Source organism: Cygnus atratus, chromosome 2 (assembly GCF_013377495.2).
Source record: "Cygnus atratus isolate AKBS03 ecotype Queensland, Australia chromosome 2, CAtr_DNAZoo_HiC_assembly, whole genome shotgun sequence".
NCBI classification, from domain to species: domain Eukaryota; kingdom Metazoa; phylum Chordata; class Aves; order Anseriformes; family Anatidae; genus Cygnus; species Cygnus atratus.
Genome location: NC_066363.1, coordinates 24,129,015 through 24,143,915, shown reverse-complemented (window position 1 = coordinate 24,143,915; position 14,901 = coordinate 24,129,015). Strand labels below are relative to the sequence as shown.

General features: G+C 38.2%; 1 protein-coding gene across 10 annotated transcripts in view; it reads right to left on the bottom strand.

Moving 5' to 3' along the window:
• Positions 1 to 14,901, bottom strand: part of CDK14 (cyclin dependent kinase 14) — a 332,062-nt gene that overhangs the window by 114,924 nt on the left and 202,237 nt on the right. The gene's annotated exons all lie outside the window — the stretch shown is intronic.

The window sequence follows — 14,901 nt, the reverse complement described above, 5'->3', positions numbered from 1 at the left end:
CTGTAAAATATGCTCTGACTTACAGTGTACTGAAAGGTATGTATTATGCAGGTCTGATTTGCTATCCTGTTTGAATTGTAAAATCTTTGGAAGAACACATCCAAAGACAACCCTCTCCGAAATATGCTCTTTAAAGATTTCAAAGTTTTTTTAATTTATTTTTTTCTAACTGACTTTTTTCTTTAAACCACAAAAGAAAAAAAAAAAAGAAAAAAAAAAGGAAATAAAAAGCCATAAGCCTGTGGGAGGCTTTTATGAAACGCACTTCCACAAGCCCTGCTGTGCTGGCTCAGCAGCTGGTTCATTTGAATTCCTGGTATGCACTATACAGTTATTGTTTTTTGTTGTTGTTGGTGGTGGTGGTGGTTTTGGTGTTTTGTTTTATTTTCTTTTTTGTTTTGTTTATTTATTTTGAAATGCTGGCCTATCAGAAAAACAATGCTGTTTTTGGAGCAAGCACCACTGTCCAATCTCAGTGGCATGGACAAAGATACACCCTTTCATTCGGATACCTAAAGGCTGAAAGCCAGACATCTTATTTAAATAACACACCTAATTTATGCAAGTTCCTATGAATCACCATAAAATTAGTAAATAAAACATTTCTATTTAAAATAGAATGGCATTTCTTCAGTATTACATTGTTTAACTAAAACTATTTGACCAAATCAGCATGTTTAAGATCAGATCCATTCCTGACAAGTACCATCACCACACCAGGACCTGCCCCAATGGTTTAGTTTTCACAGAAACCAATCTACATTTTCGCAGAGCAAAATCCCACTCCAAGCAGTGAAGCACTCTACTTCTTTGATACTGGAAACCCTTCCTGTCTGGCCTGGTGCCCAGCCACGACACATCTGAGGAATGAGTGTATCTCGTTATGACACTACACCAGGACCTGTCATTCCTCATGCACAAGCAACAACATATGCATGCACAATGGAAGCTCATTACATGACAGAAGTACATTTGCAGTGCAAAGGAAAGCTGCTGTACTAAGTCAGACAGAATATCGTAGCTGAGCTAAGTGAACGGCTGAGTTCAGGGGCTTGAAAAAAAATGGTGATATCGAGAAAATTCTTTTTCTCCCCTAAGAATCCTTGGGATATAATATATACCGAGACCTGTATATTTAGCCTGGTGCTCAGCATCACAGAACAGCATGATACTAGAACCAAATCAGATCATCCAGAAGTTTTCCAAGTCCTTATTTTGCCAACTAAGGTCTTGATTTTGCAATAATCTCAATTTTGAATAGATCCATGCAGCCACATGGTGCTCAGTGAAGCAGTGGGTATTCTGTGAAGTTTTTTTTAGGCAGCCATTTGTTCAATCTGCGGTAAATGAAGGCAGCCAGTCATGCTGCCATTTGAAGAATGTGTGGGTCCAGGTGTTACAATATTTCTGAAACAGTGAGTGCATTAATAATGAGCTCCAATTGTGTTGGGTATATGTGGCGGACATAAGTGCACTTCTGGATGTCTAAATATCCTGATGATTTCCTGCACTGAGCCTCATCAGAATTCCCAATTCAAATCACTTTTAAAAACATCTAACCTTATCACTAAAAACCACTTCAAGTGATTCAGTTTCAAGTGTGCCACCTACACCAAACTGCAGCACAATACTTGGTGCATTCAGAAATCATTCCAAACAGCAATATTTTGCTCCTATAAACGCCAGAGTTTTATACTTCTGACTGTCCTTCTGAATCATAGGAACAAAACAGGCAAGCAGAATGAAAAATGGAAGTCTCCAAGTAGTGTAGAAAATTCTAACAATAAAAAATAAAAACTGGGGAAAATGCCAGCCTATCTTGATGGACAGGCACTGGCCAGAAAAGAAGCCAGGATATTTTAAGTAGGATCAGGGCAGAATACGAGGAAGATGCTAATTCTCATCCAGAACACAGTAAAATAAACAGGAAGGCTGTGGCTGAACATAACCTGTATCTTCCACTACAGCCTAATGAGCTAGCACACTGTACTTCAGAGCACATTGCAAGTCTCCAGTGAATTCTTCTCTAGAACATCTACCCATTTCCCTGGCGCCTTCTTTAGACACTTCCTTGGAAGTCCAGTAAGCATGATGGGCTCTTTTCCCTGACACCATGCCTAGATGTTCACATGGGTAAGAACCTGGAGACATACCAAATACATTAGACAACCACAGTAACATGGAGGTCCAGAACTTGCTTGCAGACGACAGATAACAGGAACTCCTCCTGGGGTCCACTACTCCGTTGCTGGATGCTGCTTGTGACCAGGATGATCAGTACATCCCTTTCAGATTGCTCTCTCCTCTCCTGCCACTCTCTCCGTAACACCAGAAGAACCCTGCTGCAGACTTCCCCAGTCTGACCAAAAAGTTCTGAGTTTTGGACAGTGAAGAAAGAGAAGTGGTACCCACAGTAACACCAAACACCTTGTGGCTGAAATTGAGGTGATTTTAGCCAATTATGTTTCTGTTTACCATTAAGTAGTAATGTATCTGTTGTCCTATGACAGTGTTGTTTCATTTGAGGAAAAACCACCATGTTATGTGGTTCTGAAATGACAATTTGAGGATACTTCTTTGATGAGAAATTCAAGGGGGAGGGTAGAGATACAAAGTGAGTTTTGAAAGAGTGCCAGATTTTGAGACTCAAATTTCCTGAAAATTGGGAACTGTGAGATTTAGCAATTTATTGATTATTTAGCAGCTGAAGTTTTAACAATCAGTTGGCAGGTGGCCTAAGACTTTCCATTTTGCTTATTTAAATGAAGGTGGAAGCAGGTATCACTCAACTGGAAGAGGCAGCTCAGTAACTTTGTGCATGACCTCTGAGCTCTCCGAAACACCAGGCAAGAGGAATTAGGGTGTAGTCATCTACTGTCTCCATATGAACATGCTTTAAGCCACACACAAGCCAGCCGCATTGGCAGTCTGCTCTTTGCAGACTCTCTTTTGGGCAAAAGGGAGAGACTTCCTTGGAGCTGCTGAAAAGCAACTGTTCCTCTCTACTCACCGGGGAAGGAGGCTGTGAAAGGGAGCTGTGAGGACTGGGGAAGATTTGTAGAACATACTGCTTACAACTCCAAAAGGAATTTGGAAGGCTTGCACCAAAACGATTGATGACAACATGTGAATGAATGAAGGCATATCCTGCTGCTTAACATATCTACGCATCCAGATCTGCTTAACACCTGCATTCCATGGTATATTCTTTCTCAGAAAACAAAACAAAACAACAACAAAACCCACAGACAAAGAAACAAGCAAAAAGCAGAGGATGAAATGGATAGATAAATAAATAAATACTATGTGCAAATTCAGAAAAGAAAATTAGCACAGGCGTGACAAAGAACTTCTGAACCACTAACAGTCAATAATGATGGAGAGGATGAAAAAGAATGGAGTTCCAGTTGCTTATCCACCACCCCCGACATATTAAGGTCCATATAAATGTATGGCCTGAAATACTGACAACATGAAAGGCTGAATAATGATTAGGGGTCAGGAACAAGAATATTAAAATGGCTATGTTCATTCTTTAACATGAGCAATGCTGCAATTATACGGAAAAAACACAACACTTCATAGGTAAGTTTTAAAGACCTCACTGAATTAGCACAAAGGGAGATGTTATACCAGTGAAACAAGGGTAACTAACTACACAAGTTAAAGAGAAAAATCAACCTCTCAACAGCATAGGTGCAGTTGATCTCTTGAACTATGTGAGGAATGCAGATTAGCAGCAGGATTTTATCATTAGAGAAGTTAAAAGGCCGCAAAAGCAACAAAAACATGAAAGCACTGGAAGATAATGTAAGACAAAAGTGGTAGGAAGCTGCACTGAAAGTACTAGCACCAAATGAAGCCCAAAGAAGAGACGACTCTATTAGGAAATGGCAGTTTCACTATTCTGAGTTTTCAGCTACATTCACTGGTCTGATAAATATTCTTGATATGATATTGTACTGCATGGATTTAATGGAAAAACAAAAACAAAACAAACAAACAAACAAAAAAAAACTATGTAAAACAAACAAAAGAGGATTTACCCTGGCTACCCTTGAACTGTTGAGCAGTTGATAAAGAGGTCTGATAAAGGGAGGTCAGCAGGACTGTGTCTCTACCCCTTCCTGTGAGAAAGGAGCAGTACCGGTGCACTCTGACCAGTTGGTTGAGCAGCACAGCAATGTTATCCACCAAATGTCTTAGTTATCAGCCCAAAGCAGACTATACTAAAATGCCCAGGATCTCGAGTATCCAAATTATTGAGGCTTCTTTTTAAGTAACTACGGCAACTTGTTGTATGTGTGCACACCAAGATGAGACACAAAGGACAGCTAGCAGACTGACAAAACCCCTTTCTGCATTCCCTCTGATTTTACTGATACAAAATTTTAGCGATACAAAATTTCTGAAACTTTCCTTTCTCGTCTGAGAGGAGCACAGTTACCAGCTGCTGTAAAACAATTACATCTGGATATAGAGAGGGAGGGAAAGCAACAAATATATGTTCTATGCTGAAAATGAGTTACAGTACAATTAATTCTCTTTTGAAGAAGGTTCCTCTTACACCCTTCTATAAAATTATCTGTCTATCCCTGTGTTTTTTCCTGAATCTTTCTTGAACAAAAATAAGCTACTAGAAGACAGAACTAACTAACAGCATATAATACAAGAGAAAACTAAAGCACATCTGTTTTTAAAGGTGATTCCAAGTTCCTCCTAGAACTATTCAACACTGACACTTGACTCAGCCACACAGTAAACGTGCTGGCTGAGTACAAGAGCTGATGAGCAGTACTTTCTTAACAGTAAACATAACCTTTTCATACACGAGAACAGAAAATAATGTTATAAAAGTTTGTGAGAAAGGATGAACACAGTTCCATATTACCAGCTGAACGCACTTAAACTTATCTAAAGCAAACCTGCTGATTTATACTCCTGACAATGGCAACTCTCTGGAAAAGCAGTTGACACTAAAAATGCTTTCAAAACAAAACCTGACTCAACGACCTCTCAAATCTCATTGAACCACACACAGTAGAAGGAGGCCTACAGGGTGGAAAGATTAAGGAACTGAGGGGCTGTATTCTCCAACGCTATTAGAAACTATACTAGCAAAGTCTGTGAATACGGCTATACAGAATTTAGATACAGCTTTTACTGTTATCTTTTTTTTTTAAACTATTATTTATAGCTCATTAATTTTCTGATGCTGTTAGCTAAGTATGGGCAAAACCATTCTTGCATTGGCATATTCAAATCTACATCAGGGCTTCTGCCAGCCTATAAATGGAGCCACAAAAATAACACCCTTGTAAACAGACAATGCCATGGCAGCAAAACTGAGTGCTACTTAAGAATATAAGAAAATTTTTACACAGTTGCAGACTACAAACAGCAGTGGACTCTTGATGGTGTACTGCCGTTTCTGCCTACTAAACTTAAAAACATTCTATTGGGAGGGAAGTGTTCAATTTTCTGTGCAGGAGTGCCAGTGCACAAGTGTGCATAGGAGAGAAGAGTCACACAGCCAGGGGTAGGACCAGATATTACCAGAAGGCTTTGGCTTGATCTAGTTTCAGTCAGAAGCCTTAAACAATACCATCCATTATGGAGTGGTACTGCTTTAAAAGGTTGCTTCATGGGTGAACCATTGCAGAAAACTAACCCAGCAAAAAGGTTTAGACATTTTTTTTTAATGGTTTAGTTCCAGGAATCAAGAGGTCACCAACATCAGAAAAATGGCAGAGCCAGAAGGAAGGTGTGTTTGAATGAAGAACTAGAAAGAGAGAAAAAGAGAAGGGAAGACAGTGTGACGGCTGTGACAACTTCTATTAGCCTGAATCCTAACGACAGCACATCCCAGGCATCCTATGTGTGTTCCCCCACACACTTGTGGGGAATTGGATCAGTTCAGACCAGTGTCCTAAACACACAGCCTTGTACTTGGCTCATAACACATCAAAAAATTATCTTAGTAAGAATAACTGCAGAATAACTTTAAGTATCATTAAAGGAATTAAGCAAATGTTATCTTAAAAACATAAGTCTCTTTTTACGACACAGTAAAGTTTAATCAAGTTCAAAGTTTACATGGTCAACTGATTTCTCACCGAACAAAAGCTACAAAAATCTAATCAAAAACTTTCAGCATAATAAATAGATGCCTCAAAAAATTCCTTTGATATCTCCTCTGGAAATAATTATCATGAAGGCTACCGTATTTCTGTGAGAACATATCCTCTGCACCATACTACGGTCTTTGTTAAGAATTTACCTCTTGCTTCTCTGCTCCATCGCTGACAGGTTTTAGAGTTTACACCACAGCTATTTGGATCATGTTGTGCCCAGAAAAAGCACCGTGAATAATTCTCGTTATGTTCTCACCATATATATTGTTAGTTCTCTCTGATGTACTCAGAAACAGACCTCAACTGCCAGAAATACTGCTATGCAGTGATAACTATATGCACTCTAAAGACAAGTAGTGAAAAGTGGGCATTTTTCTTTCTGTAATTGACAAATAGAGAATCCAGTTTTGTATTGCCTGTGACTTATTTTAAATAGGGAACTCAGAAGACTGGGGAAGGAAGAACAAGAGCAACAGGAATTAAACTTAATAATGTATACTCTGGTACTATTTATTTCATATTCACTTAAAAATACCTACCACATTAAGAGCCTAGTCAGGTAATTCTCCTACTCTCAATTTCTGCATGAAAGCTCTTGTTCTGAACATCTTCTTATGAAAAAGAATATATTTTTCTTTCTTTCTTTAAATTTTTTTCTTTCTTTTTCCCACTTAAAACTGTTTTTGTCCATTACTCCCCAGGCAGTTTCAAACTAATGCAGCTTATTTTCAGTTGGTTACTTTTCTCTTATAGTAAAAAGACAATAACAATAAAAAGGCAATTAGAAAAAAAAATCAGGAGAGGTTTGTTCTCTTGATTTTTTGTTCTCTATGCAAATCACATGCATAATGGCAACACACAAACAGTGGACACAGGAATTACCTGACAGCATTTTAATATACATATTTAAAACTCAGGTGAAATAACATAAAACTTTCTATACAGGTGAAATTAAATGCCCAGGTTATTTAGCCACAGCCACTTAACCAATTAGAAAAGCAGCTGACCTAATCAAGGCAGACTAATGTTAGCTTTTGGAAACCTGAAATCTCTTTAAATTGCTAAGCTTATCTAAGATTCACATTCAGTTTACAGAAAGATACTGAGAATCAGCAGCTTGTAGAAATGTCAGTGACAGTTGAAGACAACCTTTTCCCAAGTGCTCAGCATCTTTCTAAATTAAGATATACTCCTGGGCACTGATACAGGAAACACTTAAATGGGTATTAAAGTCCATCTTTATTCAAATTAGCTCTATTGCAAACTAGACTTCTGGCACATACATGGCTCCTACTGACTGGGCTTAAATGGGATGTTTCCCTGAAATGCGAACCATACAATGATAATAAAATTCTATATATTTCTATCAGTTCTTAGGAGAGGAGGAGAAATCAGCTATTAGTCTTGACGTCTTTCAGGAAACATGGAGACAGGTAAGACACATCAATCTTATGTTCTCATAACATGTCTCTAAAAACATCATCTCAAATTGCCTCACAATGATTTTTAAACATTTCCAACATTAAGAATGTTTGAATTTGAACTACAGATTATAAGCAACAATTTTGTCAATCAAGATACTCTTCAGAAAACCCACTTTTGGCATGTGAAATGTAGTTTAGATACAAGTGAAAGAGGGAAGGGGAAAGAGAAGTTTCTGCTGTATTAAACATTGTTCCTTTATTTATGAAATGGAAAGAGAAGATAATATGACTACTCAATGTATGACCATTTATTATCTTCCCTAGTATATATATATAGCCAGCACATCAGAACAGGTTTGTGAACGGGCCTATGCTTTTACACGGCACAATACTGTCCTGCAGAGTAAGTTTTTGGATAACAAAAATTTTGGATAACCACTATGGTTCAGAACAGGCTTCAATTCAATTTTTAATACACACAAATTGCACTTTTGTTCGGTGTTACCTGCATCCAAAAAAGTGTGAAATTACAAACTCTGTAACACATATGGACACAACCTGCACTGAGAAGGATTTTACATGGGCACAATTTGCTTCCAGGATGTATGGGGCCAACAAGGAGGGTGCCTGCAGTGACACACATGTAAGTAACTAGAGCTGTGCTGATTTACACCAGCAGAGTCTCAGCACGTTTTTTCAAAGTATTGCCTGTAACCACCCTTTTGAAGGCCAGAGGAGAGCCTGGAAAAGAAACAATACTTCTTTATAATTATAGCTCATTTGTCATTCAGCAACTGAAATATGGCAGATACTGAAGAAACATTCCAATTCCAAAGAAAACCACAAAACCATTGTGTTTCACTGAACCATGTCTTAATTTGTTTTCTTTTTCTGATAGCCAATTACTCTTCACATTTTGCACTACCAAGCTGATAACGAGCCAAACTCTTGCAATCTCAGCCACGCTCAGGGTTTGGCTCAGAGTTAGCAGGCTGGATGAGAACAACTTTCCACAAGCAAAAGATGACACCAATGTTAAAAGGAAGCCACCAAAACCAACATGGTTGTGTGACTGGCTGGCCCAACATCCAGCCACCCCTTGAAAGTCAATGATGGGGTCGTACATTAATTTATTTTTTCCCTTCCCCTCTTCACTCCTGCTGCTAGCTGGTAGTTTCCCTCGTAAGTGTCCATCATATACTTACTGCTGGGTGTTTTCATCACTTTAAACAGGATGAATGGGAGGTTTCTTGTCACTTTTTCTAACAGAGTGCAAGGTATAACAGATGTTTTTTTAAAGCCTCCTCTTCTGACACAATATTACTGTCAAGGCAATATCTCTCAATAATATTTCCTACATTTTGAAATGATTGCTATCATTAAATCTTAGGTTGAGTTTGTTTGCCCAATACCACATATGTTTAATGATATAAGGGAAAGAAAAGCACAGATTATGTCTACTCAGACATGGTGAGGACAGAACTTCTTTATAGGCGGTAAGTGCAAATTAGCATCAAATACCTCGTGCCCTATTATAAGGGAAAAAGAATATACATGCAGTGATACAGTAAACAATATAGTTCAGTCAGAGAGAGAAAATCTGGAGCTGAAAATCTTTACAAAAAAACTCTTAAAAATCCACAGTCCTTTACAACACATGAATAGACAGAAGAGTTACTTTAGTTTTGAAATAACACTTTGAAGGTTATTTCACCTCTTACTAGTTCAGAATTATTTTCATTTAAAGTTTGGCAGAAGGCATAAGACAAAGCCCAGAGAATCACAGAATAGCCTGGGTTGGAAGGGACCTCATAGATCAGCCAGTTCCAACCCCCCTGCCATAGGCAGGGACACCACCCACTAGATCAGGTTGCTCAGGGTCTCATCTAACCTGGTCTTGAACACCTCCAGGGATGGGGCATCCACAACCTCTTCCAGTGCCTCACCACCCTCTGAGTGAAGAATTTCCTCCTAACCTCTAATCTAAATCTTCCCTCTTTTAGTTTAAAACCATTCCCCTTGGCCTGTCATTATCCAATTGAGCAAAGAGTTGCTTCAAATCTTTTTTATAAGTCATCTTCAAGTACTGAAAGGTTGCAATGAGGTCCCACCAGAGCCTTCTCTTCTGTAGGCTGACCAGCCCCATCTCTCTCAGCTTTTCTATGTAGGAGAGGTGTTCCAGCCCCTTGATCATCTTTGGGGCCCTCCTCTGGACCCGCTCTAACAGAAGAACCATGTAAAACTGGTATCAGTGCAAAACCTGCAGGCAACTATTGCAAAATACTGAATAAGTGTTAATGACTTCAAAGACAAGACCTACAGCTCAGAGAGTCTTTTATTTATGTAACTCATTTCAGTGTTGCTGTAAAGAAGTGAAATACTTTGTGTATTGCTATAGTAATGTGAAGCAGAGGTAAATTCCTTAGCAAGATATAACACATTGCACTCCTCTTGCTCTAGTTACACATTGTTTTAGAAGAGAACTCAGCAGTCAGGTTTCTAGTAAAATACAGTTCCAAAAAAAAAATAAATTGTTTTCATCATGAAGTCATTGGTGGAAGGGAAATGGAGAGAGACAGGAAGAAAACAGAACTCCCTCCACCAGGCAAGAACTATCCATTTTACAAAGATGAAGAATTTTTCTTGAATCTGATTCATCATCTGTAACATACAAGACACCAAAGATACCATGCCTACACAAAATGGAATTTCAGTTCAGGTTCAGCCTCACAAGTACGTCTATTCTGTTTGATATGAACAAGCTGAATTTCAGGGCCAAAGTGTTTAACAACTGACAGAAAAAATGTGCACTGAATAATGAAACAGGAATAAAAGACCAATAAAGGAAACAAAAACATCTCATTACTCAGGTAAACTTCAAAACAAAAATAAAAATAGTTAAAAGTACTCCTCCCTTGGGCATTGTTTGCTTCCCAAAAGATGTCATTAACACGACGTACCACACAACGTGGTTCCTATGTGTTTGTCATAAGCTTAAATGAAATTGAGGCCTGTTAAAATATATTATTTCTGGCTTTAAAGGATGTACCTGACATGAAGCAACCCTTCAGATACAGAACTACAGAGAGGACGCTCTACAGCTTCACAAATGCCTGTTACCATTTGGATCTCAGAGGAAACACTGTGCAATCTTTCATTGCATGACACAAGACACTTTAGGCATGTATTTATAAATATATATTAAAGAATACAATGCTAGCCTTTTAAATCTTCCATACCAGATGCAATACTTACAGTTCCACTTAAAAGGAAAATCCCATTTTTTCACAGTTACATGAAATCGCAAACTCTTGTGAGTCTTTGCTGTACAGCTCTATGAAGAAAGCAATTTTGGCATCGCCCTTTGGAATACTGGGCTGCTAGGCTCAACAAACGTATATGATTCTCTTTTAATTGCTTTTTAATACTGTGCATTACAGCACCCAACAGACCAATAGCATCCAGTAACAGAGAGGAATTCTCTGCTTTTTGCAATATGCATGTCTGGAAGGAGAGGAGCTGCTGGCTGCAAACTCCGCTCCCCACTGTGCCTTGTCACCTATGGCACGAATCTCCCGCATAGTGCACCCATCCAACAAGCCTGTTTGCAGAGTGAATGCTCAATTACAGATAAAATATCGTTTAAGTGCCATTGCCCTGCCTGTGCAGAGACCTGCAAAGTATCAGGAGAACTGTTTGTGCATTACTCTCCCAGTGCAATGTAATTTTTAGTGTAGCTAGCACCAAGACTGAAGTTCAGCCAACACACAGATTATTCCCTTATCAGGAGGGCTTCAGAGCCTGAGAGGGAAATTCACTTTGATCTGTGGTAGCTCACAGAAACCTCACAAAAATTGGAGGAGACAGAAATACCTTCCCACTTAAAAAAAAATCTCTCTAAAAGAAAAATAAAGCTAGCACAAGCAATTCAACACTGATCTGGTTTGAATCTGTTAAGAGCATCAAGTATAAAAGCATATAAAAGCATATCCTTACATCAAAACCAGAGCTGTAACCAAGCTGGTGCTTCCAGTCTGGCTCAGGGTAGGGCGCGCACAGGCAGACCACACGCTTCCCCATGCAAGCAGCTTTAACACTCGACTAATTCTTGCTGATCATCATCAGATCCAAGGAGCTGTCAGTTCCCCAGGGAGCAAGGCTAACGTGCAGGCATTTGGTGCGGCTTTTACTTCTAGACATAATTAAAGCCATATTTGCAATGGCAGGTTCTCCTTGATACAGGAAACGTCTATGTTTGCATCTACAGAAATGCATGATAAATGATCAAAAGGAAGAAACTGTTGATAGAGAACATAGCTACTCTGTATCAGAAGCCATATAAAGCTGCCCAGTTTTGTGCAGCTTTATTTGTTCCAACAGATTGCCTCCTATTTTTTCTGTTACCAGGCCAGAATGGTTTTGCTGCTCACAAGTACCTGAATGAAGCTTCAGCGTTCCTGGGCACATATTAAAAGACTAAACAGCAGTGCTTAGATTATCAGATTGTTGGTCCAGCAGATCTAGCACCTTGCAACAAAAGTTCAAGCTGCTTATCTCAGAGAATGGCAAAAGAAATAGTCTTCTGGATCTTCTCACTTATGCTGGAATACATGTGGGGAACAATAATGACACATCACTGATGTTATACTTCAAGGCAAAAGACTTGTTAGCTTTTACATACTGTAATTACAAATTTCTCTCTCATTTTGTATGATGCAGTTCTATTCAGGAAGTAACCTGAGTCCCAATAAGCGGGAAAAAAGTATGAGTAAAGATGTAACAGTATACTTAAGCCAAATGACTTCTGCATTAAGATGTTTATTCACTGTTAGAGCTCTTTGAAAAAGCAACCTACTTACATGTGTGATTTCCCTTTTATTCCCTTTAGGAGGAAATTCTTCACCCAGAGGGTGGTGAGACCCTGGAACAGGTTGCCCAGAGAATCCCTGGAGGTGTTCAAGGCCAGGTTGGATGAAGTCCTGGGCAACCTGATCTAGTGGGTAGCATCCCCGCCCATGGCAGTGGGGTTGGAACTGGGTGATCTTTCAAGTCCCTTCCAACTCAAACCAATCTATGACTCTGTGATATTTAGTAAATACAGTTTTGTTTTTAAAATATCCACACTTTCAACTATATGTGGGAAAAAGAGTTCATATTATTAGATCCAGACTGTGATAATAACAACTTGCAGCTTGCATGTTCATAGTGTCAGTGCCTCCTTTGTGCTGTTCTGTTTCAGAGAACAGACTCTGGTTTATAAATCCTTGCTATTTTATTGAGGCCTATTACAGTAACAGAACCTGAGAACGTTTATAAAACTATTGTAACATAAACATAAATTCAGTTTATTTTCCTCTTTTTAAAAATCCACAAGTGTTTAAAATAATAAAAGTCAGGAAACATGCTTACATAGATAAGTTCTTTAAGATTACTGAAAGATCAACCTATTTTCCTAATCTATTATATACAATCACTTAATTAAGCCATTGTTAAACATAAACAAACATCAGTCATAACCAGGAAGAAATGTATGTGCTTTGCTGCATGGGATCTATTCTTGCTATGTAGATATGTAAGGAATGCCTATGGCAGAGATATGCAAAAGCATTTACAGAATCTCTCTGACTTGCGCTTGATAATCACTGATATAGCACATAATATATTTTAATTTCATTTACATAACAATGGAGAATTATACAATAGGAAAACAACCACCCATTAGGAATTTTAAACTGTTATTCACATTAAATTAAGTTCAGTTTTCCTGAATATTCTTTCTTATGATATTGTAACTTTTCCTAGTACAAAGTAACAGGTCCCTAAAAGTCCTGATCAGCAGCCTGGACTCTTAAGGGCTATGGAAGTCACTGTCACTATGACTGGTAGCAGTGACAACAGGTATAAGACAGATTAATGCACCTTTTGTTGCAAATGGCACCATTTAGAAGAGGGCGAGAGACCAAAAGGAGAATTGTTGATGTGGACCACACCATGCACCATTTTCAAAGATGATGATTTCTTCATTATGAGAAAAACACATGGGCGTTGAAAAGGTGAACTACAGAAAGACTTTGTGGGAAAAATCTTTTATTGGTTGATCTGGTCCTTTCATGGCAGTGTAAGTGGTCACTGTGGGGAAGCTAATTGTATTAGTTATCTTGTGTAACAACCTGATTAATTTTGTACTTCAGGGCTATTAACTACCATACTGTACATGATTCACTGGAGAATGGATGAATTTAATCCTTCTGTTCAAGTACAAAAGCAAACAAGAATAATCCTTAGTTTTATAACTTTTAAATAGATACCAAATTCTTAATGATGCTTAGAGTATATTAGGAAAGCATTCACTGAAACTATTTAGCTAAGGATAACTAGGCTCTTCCATTAGAAAGCCTAATTAATTGGGATTTTAAAATTAACTCTGATTTACAACAGATCATAAAACTCTCCAGTACAAAGTTTTATCTTTTTCTTCTAGGGTTTGTAAAAGATCAAATTAAAGAAACAAGATCAGTAAATTATCCCTTGCTATTTCAACTCTGTTCTCAGTATTTGCAGCTGCAGTTTGAAAACAGAATTAATAAATTGGCAGGCCTCAGAACTCATCCTGGGAGGAAATTTCATCCCAGTAAGTGAGAAGCATAATAATTTTTAAAAAGCAGAACTCTAAAACTGGCCCAGTAGTTGCTAGCTTGAAATACACAAGCTGGCAAACCAAAAAAAGCAATTGGACATGTCACAGAAACCCTTCACAACAGTTTCCTGTTGGGTACATTGCAGCACGGCTGTTTTTCCTTAGCAGAGAACTTTTCACAGTATTGGCCAAGTGGGCAGAGTAACAAAATATTTTATGTAAAATGAGACATTTCTATATCCCAATCAATCGAGGTCTTGTTTTATAGAGTTGGTTTTTTTTGAGTATCTCCTAAAAGAAATTGATAAATTCAGTGATGTCCCCACAAAAGAGAGAGAATACAGGCAAGTCTGTATGAAATGAAGAATGTAAATTTTATAAACACAATATGAAAGATTTTTTTTCTTTCCCATGGGCTAAAAAAGAATCTCAAATAAATCCTCTGCATTTGAAATCAATGGTTTATGACGGATTAATCTATAAAAGCAAGGGTGTACTCATGCTTCCCTCCTAAATTTGTGGTCAGAATCAAAACAGAGATTGACAGGTTGAAGAAGAAGCTGCTCTTAGAATACTTTTCCCATCATGCAATCCACCCATATTGTTATCCACACCTTATGAAGGGCCCAACCAGTCTGCAGAAACAGCAGCCAAAGACTCCTTTTGAACTTGAATATAATCATGATTTCTGATTTCCCATTCTGTT